The 16,079-nt window shown below is 30.9% G+C and overlaps 2 pseudogenes; both read right to left on the bottom strand.

Moving 5' to 3' along the window:
• Nucleotides 1-3,972: 3,972 nt before the first annotated feature.
• On the bottom strand, nucleotides 3,973-8,505 carry LOC131179306 (probable ADP,ATP carrier protein At5g56450; annotated as a pseudogene).
• Nucleotides 8,506-10,136: 1,631 nt separating this feature from the next.
• On the bottom strand, nucleotides 10,137-13,206 carry LOC131179305 (beta-fructofuranosidase, insoluble isoenzyme CWINV1-like; annotated as a pseudogene).
• Between the last annotated feature and the right edge of the window lie 2,873 nt (nucleotides 13,207-16,079).

Here is a 16,079-nt window from a genome sequence, read left to right as displayed (position 1 = left end):
TATTAATCATGAAACATGACCGCTTAAAGGATCGATAAATTTATTCGCAAGTGCAAGATTGGAAAGCTCTGCACTTGGACGATATAAAAATGATTGAGAATAGGTCTTAGTCTAATTTGAAAAGTTCGAGACCGCCATTTAAAGATCTGTTAAAAACATTAACTTGGTTAAATACTTGAACAATTTGAGCGAGGTAACTAATCACAACGTCCCACTGGGGATCTTGAACATGAAGAGATCGTAAAACAAAATACAAAAATCGTATGGTCCAAGATTAATCAAAACAGTCGAGGAGATCTAAAACACTTGGTTTGAGTGCACTTTGAAGTTTATTATTTATCCGGAGGTTACTTAGCTCAAAGAAATGACTGCTGATGGATCGTTGAGATCTGGCCAAACGCTTACTAGGGAGATCGATATAATTACAATTATTCAACTATAAATTTGGGAAGATCGATCAAAATATGGTGTCTACAAATAGTAGCAATGAAGGTGGAGCTTTGCCAACGGGTTCTAGTCATGGTAGAAGCAATCCATGTAGAAAAATTAGAGAAGGAATAGTAGATCAAGCTCGAGATCACAAGTAGACTATGAAGATAGAGAATGCTACTATCATGAGAAGGGTCACATTCAATACCATTGTATTAAGATGAAGGAAGATCTTGTAGAGTTTAAACAATTTAAGAAGAGTCTTAAAAGAAAAAAAAAAGGAATCATTAATTGCAATGGATGATGGTGTTGATGGGGAATGTTTGAATGTGATGATAATAAAGAAAAGGAAAAAAATCCATTACAAGATGAGTGGTTAATGGATTTTACTTGCTCATTCCATATTTGCTCAAAGAAGGAGTGGTTTGATGTGATTGAAGAAAAGAAATGAGAAAAAGTGAAGATGGCCAATGGGAACAAGATGGAAGTTGAAGGTGTTGGAAGAGTGAAGATCAAGCTACATGGTGATCAAGTAAAAGTATTCGATGAAGTGAAATATATTCCTAAATTTGAAAGGAACTTAATTTCCTTGGGTAAATTGGATTCTTTGAGTTATAGGTGTTTGATTCATGGTAAAATCATGAGATTTAACCGATGTGCTCTTGTGATCATGAAGGGTGAGAAGATTGGTACAAAGAATTTCTACAAATTAGAAGGAAGTACATTAATTGGAAGAATGCGGGTGAAAGCAAGAGGCAGCATCAACAATCAAGAGTGTAAGAAAGTACCTAAGAGAAAATTAACTTTTATAGAAATTGTGAAGACTAATTCCATTTAACTTGGAGGTAGAAATTGTTAGAGTCCAAGTTCAATTGAAATTAGGAAGTATAATTAGTTTAGGAAGTTTAGTATAATTTAAATTATGAAATTTAATAATTAGAGTCCAAAATGATTATGTTTTAATGGCTTATATATATGTGTAGTTGGTTTGCTATTATATGGAATGTATTATTGAGAGTTCACAAAGTGGAGAGGTATATTGAATTCCGTGAGTTTTGTGTAAGTAATTTTGAGGACGAAAAAAATAATTAGTTATTGTAATTATTTTTCTTTGATAGTGAATTTGTTAGTGGAGTAAATTTATACCGAACCACGTTAAATTTTTTATTCTTTCTTTTTTTTTGTTTTGATTTTTCACAATTGTTAATATTTTAATTTATTTTAGAAATTTTAATTTTATTACTTATATTTTGAAATTTTTTCATTAATTTATTAAATTACTAACACGATATCTATAGTGTAGAAATTTTGAAGAGGTAAAAAAAAAAAAAAGAAAATTTTCTAAATTGTGAAACCATTTTTACTTCATTCTAAATATCATGTTAATATGTGTATAGTTTATTTGATATTATTATGCATATTAGATGATTTAGAAATATTAAAATTAATTTCAGATTTGAAATATTATTCTTCTTGTGAAAAAATTTGCCACAATAGATGTATTTTTTACAAGAACAAAAATATTGAAAATCAATAAGTTAGAGAAGATATTCAATTATCTATTTGAAACTTTAAAAATTTAGTTCAACATTTTAGAAAGTTTAACATTATTAATTTTAACATATAAGGCTCCGTTTGTTTCATAAAAAATAATACATATATAAAAAATATTTTTCATGAATAATATTTTCTAAAATTATATTTTTCAAGAAAATATTTTTTATTGTTTAGTTATAATATTAAATTAATGGTATATATTTATTTCATATATATATATAAGTATTTTCATATTTTTATAAGATTATTAATATTTAGAGAATATAAAATGAGTTTCTCTTTTGAAAAAATAAATTTATTTTTTTAAAAAATAATATAATTTTTTTTAACAAATAAAATATTTTTCATTAATCAATCTTTTTAAGTGTCTCAAATATTAAAAGATATGAAAAAAAATATTTTTTATGAAATAAATAAAATATTAATATATTACATTTTTTTTTTGTCTCATTGTAATAGATGATTTAGAAAAATTTTATTATTCCATTTTATTTGTTATTTTAAAAAATTAAAAAGTAGTAATTTTTTTTTTAAATTTTACCTTTATTTGTTATTTTTAATGCATTATTTTTTTTTTATTAACACACTAATTATTTTTTTTTTTTATAAAACTGTGATACATTTCCCATTACTGCCTTAATGGCTGTGAATTTTGCTTTAAACTGCAGGACAAATGGACAATAGCCCCACACTATTCAAGGCTTTATAAGGCGTCACTTCCACTCTCCAGTTACGAGTAAACGCCTTCCCCAGATAATTGGCCTATCAATCAGAAGCTGCCACGTACTGCATAAGACTCAAACCTTACGTCACTCCATACTAAAGTAAAAGAGAAACGCTATTAAACACTCTTGTCCAACCCAACAACATCATCATTGGGTGACTGAAAATTTTAACCACTTTGTAATTTTTTATAAAATTATAGTCATTTTTCAGATAGATCAAGAGACAAAGTAATATAAAAGTGGCTATAACTTTTATAAAATTTAAATTTCTGATATTTTTTTTAAATTTTAAAAAATTAGATAAATTTACCAAATATATAAAGATTTGACTTTTTTCTACCAATAGCCCAACAAAACAATTACAATAACAAAGAACTATATAACGAAGCAAGAAATTCCTCAGATCTGTAGACTCCTTGTACCAGCAAGGTGATCGGTCAAATCACTAGAAACATGCTTAAATAAACGAGTAGATAAAGCTTAAAAATCATCGATGATTAGAAACCTGCGCCGTCATCCGATAATTCAGCCACCTATGCCGACTAGATAGGTCGTCATCATCTTCTTCTTCTTTTCTTCTTCTTTGGTGGTCTACGACTCTCGCAGTTGGGTCCTATTCTTCTCTTATTTTTAACTTAATCATTTTTTTTTTTTTATGGAGATGCATTTTAAATTTTTGAATTTTACAGACATGGGTTTAAAACGAGTCAGGCCATATCTCACCGTTTTCATTTCGGTATAGAAAACACCTGCAACATCTGTTTCCATGCTTCGCAAATAGATAGTGAAAATTTTTTATTATAGTTAGATAATACTTTAAAACCCTGGAACCAGCGGTTCCGGCCCAGAAAGGCCTAGAAATGGCCAAGCAGATGTGCAGACGCTTATACGTCTGCCTGGAATCAAATTCAAATTGTCTGGTTTCATTTTAACTCGAACTAAAGGAAAACCATTACAAAAGAAAACATAAAGAAAAAATGGAAATGAGAGTAAAATACATCCCCAAGGTCAACCGTGAAGATCAATAAACTTTATAAAACCCTTATATCGACCACATTCTACTCTTTATTTATTAACAAAAAAAAAAAAAAAAAAAACAAAACATCAAGGGGTGTATTTCCTGGTTTCAAAGTTGACACGCTAAACAAATGTCATCTAGACATGTGTTATACGTTAGCTGTGTAGAACTCATTTCCACTTTACAGGACTTTCCTTCTGCTATCCTCATTAACTCTTGCTACTCTAGTCTTCTTGTTTTCTGAAGAAAACTAACAAAATTGCTTCCTTCTATAGTCCACCCCATTTCATGAACTTCTTGATCTCATCATACAAAACCAATACGGCAGCAGCTCCTGTACTCCTAAACATATTTGACAGTGCCTCATGATAAAATGAGGCCACCCTCTCTGTCCTGTAAATTTTCCTCCAGCAGTCAAGTGTGCCACGATACATTGGCTGTTCCAGGCCAGATTGCATCATCATTCGCCTTCTAACTGTGTCCAACGGGTAAGACAACAGCCCAGCAGATGTTGTGACTGCTTGAGCCACCACCCAACGCTTCCACAATGCCAATTCAGGTTTAGCATCATTAGACAAAATCTCCTTCATTGTATCAAAGCCTCCAAAATATAGGTTCTGTGAACTACCATGCTGCAGAGATGCAGGAAGTCCTCTATAAATTCCCGAATCCCTTCTTTCTTGCATATGGTAGTTAAAAAATGGTAGATACCTCGGAATTGTCGAACATCAGTTCTTCCAATGTCAGCAGCAAGGCGGGTGTGTGCAATATCAAGTGGATAGATTAAGATTAATGTTGTGCAGCCAGCAGCAGCCCCCGCAATGAAATTGGCAGATGCACCAGACAGAAAATGACCATCTTGATGATTGCCATTTCTTAGTATGTTTCTATAAAGATCCTGCAGCAAAAGTGGTACATAAGACCATACAACTGTTGCAGCATAACATAAACCAACCAAATAGAGATGTTTCTGATTTAGTTTGAATTTTTAATCAACAGAGAATTAAGCGGTTCACAGGCCAAATTGGTTCTATCACATTTTAGTTATTATCTTTAATCAGATTTCAAAGATTTGCTAATGCCATGACCAGTGACACTTTGGACTTGGTTACTGAGAATTGCTACCAAACTACTCTTCCAGGACACCAAAATGGATTGGTACTAATAAATAATGCAGTCGCACTTTCAAGAGCTATGAATTCAAGAGCTACTGTATTGTGACCTAGAATTGGTAAGTATATCTTATGTCATATAACTCTAGGCACCATAAGCTTCAGCTCCAATATAGGTGTGAAGGTCCCTTACGATACATGTGGATGCAAAAGTATAATAATTTTTACGGAGAATATGGGGCTGCCTACTTATCTTCCACTTTGTGCACAAAAATTAAATAATAATACAAGACAAATTTCATCTCTTCAAAGTTTAAGCTGAACAGCAATCGGCTGGACCAAACCTATGAAATCTTGCAATCAACTGAAATGCCTATAGAGAACAATGGCTAACCTAACTTCATGCCCTAAGAAAAAGATTCTGTACTCTTGTGTCCCTGACTATACAAAAGCATCACAGAGCATTGAAAAGTTTAACTTGGTGAAATAAAAGTCAAACAACCAACCTGAAATGGGTGGAAGGTTTTATAGATTCTTAAGACATTCAATATCAGATAAATTTGTAAGTTTAATTGTATATCATTTGCACTCTTTACTCCCTTTCATTCATAAAAAATGTATTTATTCAAGCTTTCCAAGGCAATTATTTTATCTTTATTTAATAAATATTACTGATGTAGAACCAATATAACAAAGAGGAAGATAAACAAATTCTTAAGTCTATCACAATCATAGAAAAGATCTACCATGATACTTGGAGGATATAGAAACTTATAATAAAATTATTTATCGACTAGTATTAGGATTTGGAATCCTTAACAAGAAAATACCAATTAAATAATAATTAAGAACCCAAAATCAACTCAAACTTCCTAAATAAAATAAAATACTAATTCCTAAATAATAATAGAATTATTAAATAATATAAACGTCATGATTAATAGAAACCTAAACTTCTTAAGAATAGCAGCAATAGCCTAGAAGTGGTGAATTTAGGCCCAAGTCTATTACAAGTATACTACAGAAAGAAGGAGAGAGAAGAAGAGGAATTTAGAGGAGAGTATTCTAGAGACATACAGCCAGATGGATTGGGTTTGTTAGAAGGAATTAAGAAGGATATGCCACCTGGAGATGCTAACAGAAAAGGGAATCCAAATTCATTATATATAAGGGGCTATCTCAGCAGCAAGGGAAGAAATATATTTTGTTGAAAATTACAGCTACAAGCTGGGGTTAGCTTTGCTAGCAAGGGAATTGATTTCCTGGGGGTTGTTTAACAATTTTCTTTGTTTGCTTGTTCCTGTTGAATTTAACTGTAACAATATTTTTTCTGTTGTTTAACAACCTCAACTGCTCTGTTAGTTACCAAATTTTGTTAATCATATTTTTGTGTGATCATTCACAAAACCCTTATTCTACTACCAGCTAAGCAGCAAAGATCCTTTCGAACCAACTTTACTTTTCCTCAGACCATATTTTCAATTAACTGAATTGTTAAAATTCTCCAATTTGTTATAGGATACTCCAAAATAGTCCTTTTATTCCATGATAACTGGTTGGTGCACTTTTCTTCAAACAATTACCCAAGAAAGATATTCTTCATGAAATTTCCATAGCACTTCCATTCCGCTTGGTATATTATATGATTGACAATTTCAACCCACATCTCCATGAAAACTTTCATGCTCTCTACATTGCTATGATTATAACAAACCAATGCTTTGCATAATAAATACCTACCAAAAATAAAGAACCAAGATTTGCAATTTATGATACAATATTTCAATAACTAAAGATCAGTACACAGTTCCTTCAAGATGGAATAATCATTATGTTACTAGGAATCCAGAAATTGAGAATTTTTAGAACAGCAATACCATGCCAGAGAAATAGTAAAACTAAGCAAGAAACAACAAATTGCAAACATCCTATTAGTAAGTTTTTAAGCATCTTTCCTGAATTGCCTTAGACAAAATCCATCTAAATCCAACAAATATAATATATTCGCTCTGGGTTCCATTAAAACCTTGCTGCAAGATTACTCTTGCAAAACTTTTCTGTTTGATTACCAAGGCTTCAACATTGTTCTCTGATACCTGAACAAAATTGTCACAAATAACAAAAAAAAACTCCGCCCATAGGAACTTAGCAAAACATGACTAGTCCTAAGGCCAGATAAAGGAGGAGAGTTGTAGTAGGTTGATGGCCAGCATAAAATTCAGTCATTTCTCGTGATATGGATACCAAAAAGTTCCCTTTTCTAGATAATTGCAAGCTAGTCATCTCTCATGATTTGCCACACTGCTAGGGAGAACTTTTACTCTGCTCTTCAATTAATCTATTGATATCCTCTAAAATGTCTTTGCCAATATGTTATTCTTTACTACTAATTACAAGCAGATATCCTTAATATCTTGATTATTCTTCACAAGATACTACTTGGTTAATATAAAAAAGAAACAGCCAAAGATAAGATGAAAATGTCTATCGTTTGGTGGGAAGAAAAGGTTCAAAAGAAAAGTTTTACGAAATGTAGGCAGCGAGAGATCATCTCAATCATGAAGGAGGGTGATAAGGGGAAAAAAGTATTTGATACTACCATATGTTTTTACAGATAAACACTGAGCGATATATGCATGCCTAGAAGGTTAAACAATTTCTGTGACGAATAAAAGGTTTCTAAGAGTCTGCAGTCAAGGTAAACTTTTCCAGTTTACTAACACACACGTAATTGAACTATAACAGAAGAAAAACGTTAAAGATTGGGCTTAGAAAATTTAACGAGTTCTATGAAAGCAAGTTCTTTGTTTGAACAAGCCAATTGCGCACAATTCATTACCAGGATAACAGGAGCCCCAAGGCATGACCATCAGCAAGTAAGAATTTATTAGCATCAGAAATTTACAGATGAAAATAATTAGGCATGCTTGCTTAATGTTTAACCTATTTTTCACCTAAATTTTGTGCACGTGAAGCGATAAAAAAAAAGAAAGGCTGATATCTACATCCAAATTGAGACTGATGAATGCGAACATCACATATTCCTGTCGCAATTGACATTTTATCAATCACCTTACATGCATAAGAAAATAAAATCTGGCAACTTACCTTAAGCGAGAAATTGAGAGCGACAGAAGGATAGTAGCGAAGAACACTACTGCCATTGCCCCTCCATAAAGAAAGAACCCCTTCTTCCCTAACGGTACGAACGATGCAATCAATCATGCCCTTGAATTTCCTACGGCCACGGCCCACAATTGCCAGGTTACTCTCCTGGGTTTGCAGCAATAGCTTAGCCCTTTCGATTGGGGCGACGATCGTGTGCACACCTCCACCCATGACCGCACCCGCCATCAGATCTCTTTGGAAGTGGGTCAGCCATATGTAAGGTCGTGATGTTGTTGTCGCTGTGGGTGGTTTTGACTGGCTCTGTTCTCCTGGGTCATCATCATCTCTGCTCATTTCTAGACCCCTCCAAAAAAAACCCACAAAGAGAAATCTTTTATATTCCAATATGAAGCGTGATTGCTGCCATCAAGAAAAACCCATTAATTTTTGGAAGCAACATTACAGTTCTATGAGGTGGGTGTAATGATTTGATTTGTGTATATAATTGTTGAAGCTAATCTTATCTCCGCGTGATGTTTATAATATAAATCTGTCGTTGTTTACTTGTTTGTGAGAAATGAGAAAAATAACGAACTTTCACGCTACTCGGTTGGTTTCTGGTTTCCCTATTAGTTAATCAATCAAATTCAATGATTCAAATCTACCATTATACAGAATAAATTAAATCTCTTTTTATTAAAATAAAAATTAAATTGCTGTCTTATTGAATCGATGCAAATTCAATGGCTGACATGATTTCCAGTTTTGTATAAATTTTTCTATTTATTAATGGAAGTTGAAAATTGTCTTGTACAATGAATTAACAGGATTACGTTTTAGCTACGCATTGTATGTCCATCTAATATTTAAATAATCATAATTTTTGACCTCCTGGTATTATGTGAAATTCAAGCTTCTTCAACTTCAAGGTTGAATTCATCATCTATTCTTATCAGTATCAAAAAATTCAATGACAGAAATTGATCTATTGTACTCGGATGGTAAAACCATGATATATACCAAAGAATAGATTTTTAGTGTCTCACCCTAGTAATAAATAATATAAATATTATGTTACTGAATAATATAAATAAACACTATAAAAAAATTAATATAAACAAGTGAGGTAAAAATTTCTCTCAATGTATGGTCAAAATACTAAACGTTACATGGAAAAATTTTTGCCGAATGGGGCCTATGTCTTTAGTCTATGACACACTAGATGTAGGCGAAAATTTCTCTTGATTTAGAGTGGTGTATCTGCAAAAGAATATAGACAAGCACATCTTATCAGGGAATAAAATCAACCGCAAAAGTACTGTTGAGATGCTCCTTCTCCAGGATAGATTAAAGTGAATACTGATAGCTTAAAACTAAGATAGGGCTTCAAAACAGATACAAGCAGCCAGCCTGTGGGCAGAACAGGAGGGGCAATTAGCAATTTGGCCATAAGGCACAATTTTTCATCTACACAATATCTTTATGTGCTATTTCCTAATTCAACTTGCCCTTCAATGTTTCTTAATCCATAACAAGTGAACCTATAAAAAGTTCAAATGTTTAGGTTATTTATTGATTATAGACAAACGTTGTAATTTTCGTTAATAAAGTCTTCAACTTTTGAGATGGGTGTAATTATAGCTAAAGGGTAAAATTAATTTGAAAAAATTAATGGAAAAATTATAATAGTCTTGAGATTCTGATAAAATTTATAATTTAATTTTTATATTTTTAAAATTAAATAATTTAGTCTATTTACGAACAAGAGAAAGGGAGTAGGTGAACAAAACTAGAGTATGAGAAGGAGTAGGTGAATCTTTAGAGTGTAAAAGAGGGAAGAGCAGTTGGAGGGAGCAGGAGCAAGGGAAAACGTCGTCGTTTTCCCTATTGCGCGTGTGGGAAGGGGGCAGCAAGGAAGCTACGCGAAAGGGAGTAAAAACCACAGCCCGTTCCAAAAGGGGGGAATGAATGACACGGTTGCAAAAGGAGGCACCCTCCAATTGCCCCTCTCTTTGCTTATAATTACCAAATGCCCAAAATTGACACTCTTCTAAGAACAGTATCAATTGCGATTGAATTTTTATATTTATATGTATTGGTCACTCTCTCTAATTTTATATTTAATTTACAGTTAATTTTAATAAAAATAATTAAAATACTATTTATTATATTTTTAATATAAAACAATTAAACTTTTAAAATATTATTTATTAATAAAATAGTCCTTTGATTATTTTAAAAGTAAATATATTTTACTTTCGGTCTCATTGACTTTGCACCAATTATTAAATATGAAAAATAGACCGGATGGTGGTGGTGGATCAGCACAAGTGACCACATCATTTCTCAAGACATTCATACTACTGCTCTATCCTTTTCTATTGGGAAGCCTTGTAACTAAAACAATTTTCTTCATAAATGAACTGGGCTTTGCTCATTCCCCAAGCATTCAATCTTGAGATGTTTATGCTCTGAGTTCCATTGTTAAATACATACAGGTGAGCTTCTTTGTGAACTGCTAACTGAGGATAAACTCTACTGCTAATACAAGTTCTCCCTTCCCCACCAAAACTCTCAATGATTGAATGATCTATCTGCAATAGTTAAACAAACATATATCAAATGAAAAGGAAAATGACAATTGGATTGAAAATACTGAACTCACCAAGCTTCTTAATGAAATCTTTTCATGCTGGGGATCTATATTGACAAAAGCTCCATATGTGGTTTTATCCACTTTTTCTTTTAGAGAAGACCTGTTTGCACACAGATTTTTCATCAGTTCAAATTCAAATTACATGACATTTGGGTTTATAGAAGAGATTAATGCAAACCTGCTTTGATCACTGCACATGAGTACTGTATATGCATTGTGGCCTCTAAAAATTCTAAAGAATATTGCAGTTTGCTCTGTCAAGTCCTCTGTTGCTAAAGCTAGCAAACCAAATGGCCCCAATCTACCTCTCACTGCTGCATTTGCATCAGTACACATTTTGGGGATCAACCCAGGTAGAGTTCAATAACTCGGCCTCTTCTAATTCTGGCAATTCAAACAAAACCTCTACATCTGCCTTTAAAGATACCAAGAAGGAAGTAATTATGACAATGCAAGCAGTTCAATTTCCAAATAATAACAGACAACAAAGAGAAGGAAGGATATAGCATTCAAACATAATGGAACTTCTCTCTTTCAAACGGAATTCAACCATTCACCTGTGAAGCAGTTATGTCTGGAATTTCGAGTACTGATCCACCATCAAGTTTCTTATGCTGGATGCTGACTTGCTTGTCATGTAGCTTATTGATTTCTTCCACTGGCCACAGCACTAATTGGCTTCCACTTCTATCAAGCCATACTTGCCTAGGAATTGACTGCAATGAAGATTCCAAAGACCATTTGGTTTCATCAGTTTATTATTCCTTCAGAGAATTCAAGAATAGATTTACAAGTCCACCAAAACTGATTTCAGTTACAACCCATTAAAACCAATACAGTAAATACTAAATATATTCAAACAAGGCTAAGCTTCTTTAAAAAAATTGTAATTTGACAGTTTTCAATTAAATTAAAATACCTGAAGTCCAGACCATCCTTTGTTAATATCATCTTCTGCGCTGTCAGATTCGTTTATCCAGCCCCATAATATCCTCCTATCCTTGACACTATCAAAGAATGTCTTTGAAGCGTAAAACTTGCCATAGTCATACCTCAAGTCTGTGTTGCTACCTGTAAAATCAGTGTCAGGAATATATTTTTCCATCCCAGGGACATAAGTGCCTATCATGTAGTAGTCATGCGAATTGAAGCTGGCCTTCATCACATGCTTAACACCTGGATTTATGACTGAAGTGTCAACACCATTTGTGCTGTTAACAGACACCGGAAAGAAGTCTGACACTCCCACATTCCAGTTTTTTCTTTTGAATAAAGAGGATCTTGATACCTGCTCCAGTTAACAAAATCATCACTTTGATACAGGATTGCCATTCCTTGATCATTAATCGAGCTCCCAATGATCACATTCCATTTCCCATCAGCACCCAGCCAAGCAGTTGTTGGATCTCTAAAATGGTCCCCTTCAATACCAATGGGAGGAGTTATGACAGGATTTTGTGAAAATTTTATCCATTCTTTAAGTAATGGGTCAGACAGATTCTTGGGCATTGCCAAATTCTGAACCTGTGTATTGTTGGCATCAATACCAGTGTATAAAATGACAGGTTTATTCCCTGAAGGATTGTAACAGAACCAGACCAGCAACTTTTGATGTCAAATGGTTCTGTTGGGTGAAGGGCATGATTGAGATGAACCCAGTTGATGAGATCATATGATACAGAATGTGCCCATACCATACCATCACCAAATAAAGCACTATTTGGATTGTATTGGTAGAACAAATGATAAAGTCCCTTATACAACATTGGCCCTGCAACAGATGGATCAATATCACAACATAATCTGTAACTATGTCAACATTATAGAAGCTCAAACCCTAATATCCCAATTTAAGACTTGCACGGATACACATCTTGGGGGTGACCCAGGTTGGATGGTTGCCAGTATCATGCTAGAATCTACTAAATTTAAAAGATATGGATTAATATAAGTAGGTATGGAATTTTATGCAAAAGAACATGAAGAATGACGTGATTTTATCATCAATAACTTGAAGCATCGTGACTCTTTCTGTCTATTTGTTTCTCTCTCTCTCCCCTCTCCCCCCTCACTGTGGTGTTAAAATTCAATCACCAGAAACATATATTAACTGGCATACTCACCATTAGGATCTGCATGATCGGAGGCATCCATACGTGCATCAACCAGCAGAGCAAGTAAAGAGATGAACACAGAGATTAAAAACTGTTAAGAATTACAAGTAAAGAAAGAAAGAAAGAAAGGGTAAAACTTAAATTGGTGAAGTAGTAAAGAGACATGGCAAATATACATACCATTCAACCAGTTCTTTGGAGGTTGGAAGTGATAAGAGGTTCTGTAAGGTTGGCTTTCGTTCACCATAAGATTACAAGATTGAAAATTCTGGAATTCTGGCTGTGAAGCATCAACTTCAGTTCCATCATTGAACAAAACGCAAAACAATCCAACAAGAAAATGGCTGGCATCTCCATATTCCTCTTGAGGAAAGACTATGAAAAGCAAAAGTAAGCTTGTGTGGAGATCAATATAAGCAATTACAAAGAAGTGTGTTCTGTCTGATTTGGGAACCAGTATTAATGGAATTGTGACAGGAAAAACCAAGAATCATTACAAGTTGGATGAGGTCGATTGCTCAATAGAATAATGAATTGATAAAGTGTAAACACCCAGGAACAAGCAAAGAATAGAGGAAAAAAAGGGGAAGAGTGCTAAAGCAAGCTTCTCAACACAAATAACCAAAGAAATTAGGATTGAAGTCATTATCAGTACTGAATTTTTTAATCTATTGAGTCTACTAGTGTACAAAATAAAAGCAATCATCAATAGAAATCCAAGATTTGGGCTGCTGAAGATAAATTTTATAAAAGGGTATCCAGCTCAATTACAAATTTCCTGAAGCAATAATAATAATAATAATAATAATAATAATAATAATAATAATAATAAAAAGGAGTATCCAACGCTTGCTTCATTCTGAAATCTTGACTTCCTGTTGGTGAACAGACCAACTACCACATATATCCATGAAAATCACGATTACTAAATCTAAATTTAAACAAATCGTTTTAAAAATGGGTGTGCGTGTTATTCATTATTTTATTTTAATAATATAATTTAATATATATATTTTTTATATTTCATATTTTTATAATTATGTTATAAAATTTTATTAATAATAAAATTTTTAATTAATTATAATTTTATTTCAAGTATTAATATATAAATTTTTTAATATTAATAGATATAATCATTTAATTTTAAAATTTAAAATAAGTTGATTAATAAATTATTTTTAATTTTATTTAAGTGAATTGTCATACATCAATAAAGGCATAAACAAAGTAATATATATATATATATATATATATATATATATATATATATATATATATATATATATATATATATATATATATATAATGTTTAAATTTCATAAATAATTTTCTAGTGAATAATTATTTAAATATAAATTTTAATATAATTTTTTTAAAAAATAATTCATCTTTTCTAATATAACTGAAAAATAATTAAAAAATATTATTTTCTTGATAATTATTATTTTTTGTATAAGATAAAATTTTAATTGTTGAAATTTAAAAATGTTTAGATAAAAATAAAAAATTAATTTATTTTAAGTGTTAACATATAAATTTTTTATAATAATAATTGATATAATTTTATATTTGATAATATATCATTCAATTTTAAATTTTTAAATAATTTGATTAACATATTATTTTCTATTATTTTTAAATTAGTTGATTTATTTCATATACCAACGAAAGGATAAATAAAGTAGAAGGAAAAAAAAAAAAAAAAAATATATATATATATATATATATATATATATATATCATGTGATCATTTTTAAATTATTATTATTATTATTAAAATTCTTAAATTTAAAAAATGATAAATTTTTTCAAAAATAAATGTTTAAATTTCATAAATAATTCTCTAATATATATATATATATATATATATATATATATATATATATATATAATTTTTAAAAAATAATTTACCCTTTTTCTAATCTAATAAAAATTTTAATTAAAAATTATTATTTTTTAATAATTATTTTTTAATATAAGATAATATTTTAGAGAATAAAAAGTTGATTTTATTTCAAATATTAATATATAAATTTTTTTATAATAATTAATATAATTTTATATTTAATAATATATCATTTAATTTTAAATTTTAAAATAAATTAATTAATAAATTATTTTCTATTATTTTTTAAATTTGTGGTCATATACCAACAAATGAATAAACCAAGTTGAAGAAAAAAACATATATCATGGGGCGATTTTTAAATTATTATTATTATTAAAATTTTTAAATTTTAAATATAAAAAATGTTTTTAAAAATAAATTTTTAAATTTCTTAAATAATTTTTTAATGACATAATTATTTATATATATATATATATTAATATAATTTTAAAAAATAATTCACCTTTTTCTAATCTAATTAAAAATTCAACTAAAAATATTCTTTATAATTATTTTTTAAATTTTAAATAAAAAGGTTAATTTTATTTCAAATGTTAATATATAAATTTTTTAGTATTAATCAATATAATTTTATATTTGATAATATGTCATTTAATTGAAAAATTTTAAAATAAGTTGATTATTAAATTATTTTCCATTAGTTTCAAACTAGTTGTCATATACTAATAAAAACATAAATAAAGTAAAAAAACAACACATATATCATATGGTAATTTTCAAATTATCATTATTAAAATTTTTAATTTTTAAATATAAAAAATTTTTAAAAAATAAATGTAACACCCCTAATTTTTAAATTTATTATTTTGTGGGTAAATATTCATATTTTATTTTATTTAAATTTTAGGAAATTATTTGAAAATTTTCAGATTTTAGAAATCGCGTTCCATTTTTTGAAAATATAAAACTTTGATAATTTAAAAAAATTAATTTAAAGGCTACGTGGTAAAACTAAAAATATATTTGAATTTTATGAATTTTTTTAGAATTTTTGGGCATCGTTTTCAGTCCCAAGACAAAGTAAAAATTTAAAATTTTATATCCTGAATCGGACTAGCCGAATCGAACCGGACCAAAACAGACCGGAAGAATCGGACCGGCCTTTTCTTTTTCTTCTTCCTCCTCTCTCGCATGCGCCCGACGTCTCTCTCTCTCTCTCTCTCTCTCTCTCCCGCTTTCTCTCCTCTCACCTCCTCGCTAAGCCGCCACTGCCCTCCCACTCGCCGGGCGCCTCGGGCCCCTTCCCGCCTCCACCGACGCCTGTGGTGGCCTAAACGACGCGCGAAATTCCCCCCTACGTGCGCGCGACGCTTCACCTTCCCGGCCAAAATTTGGCCGATCCGGTCACCGATCGGATCGGATCTTGTGTCAAAACTCTTCTACACCTAGAGAGCTTTCTATAGACACCAAGAACATCAAAATCCATAGAGCGATTTGCCCAATTTTTGTCC

This window comes from Hevea brasiliensis, chromosome 4 (assembly GCF_030052815.1).
Source record: "Hevea brasiliensis isolate MT/VB/25A 57/8 chromosome 4, ASM3005281v1, whole genome shotgun sequence".
Lineage (NCBI taxonomy): Eukaryota > Viridiplantae > Streptophyta > Magnoliopsida > Malpighiales > Euphorbiaceae > Hevea > Hevea brasiliensis.
Note: the sequence above shows the minus strand (reverse complement) of the source record. Positions and strands in the feature narration are given on the sequence as shown.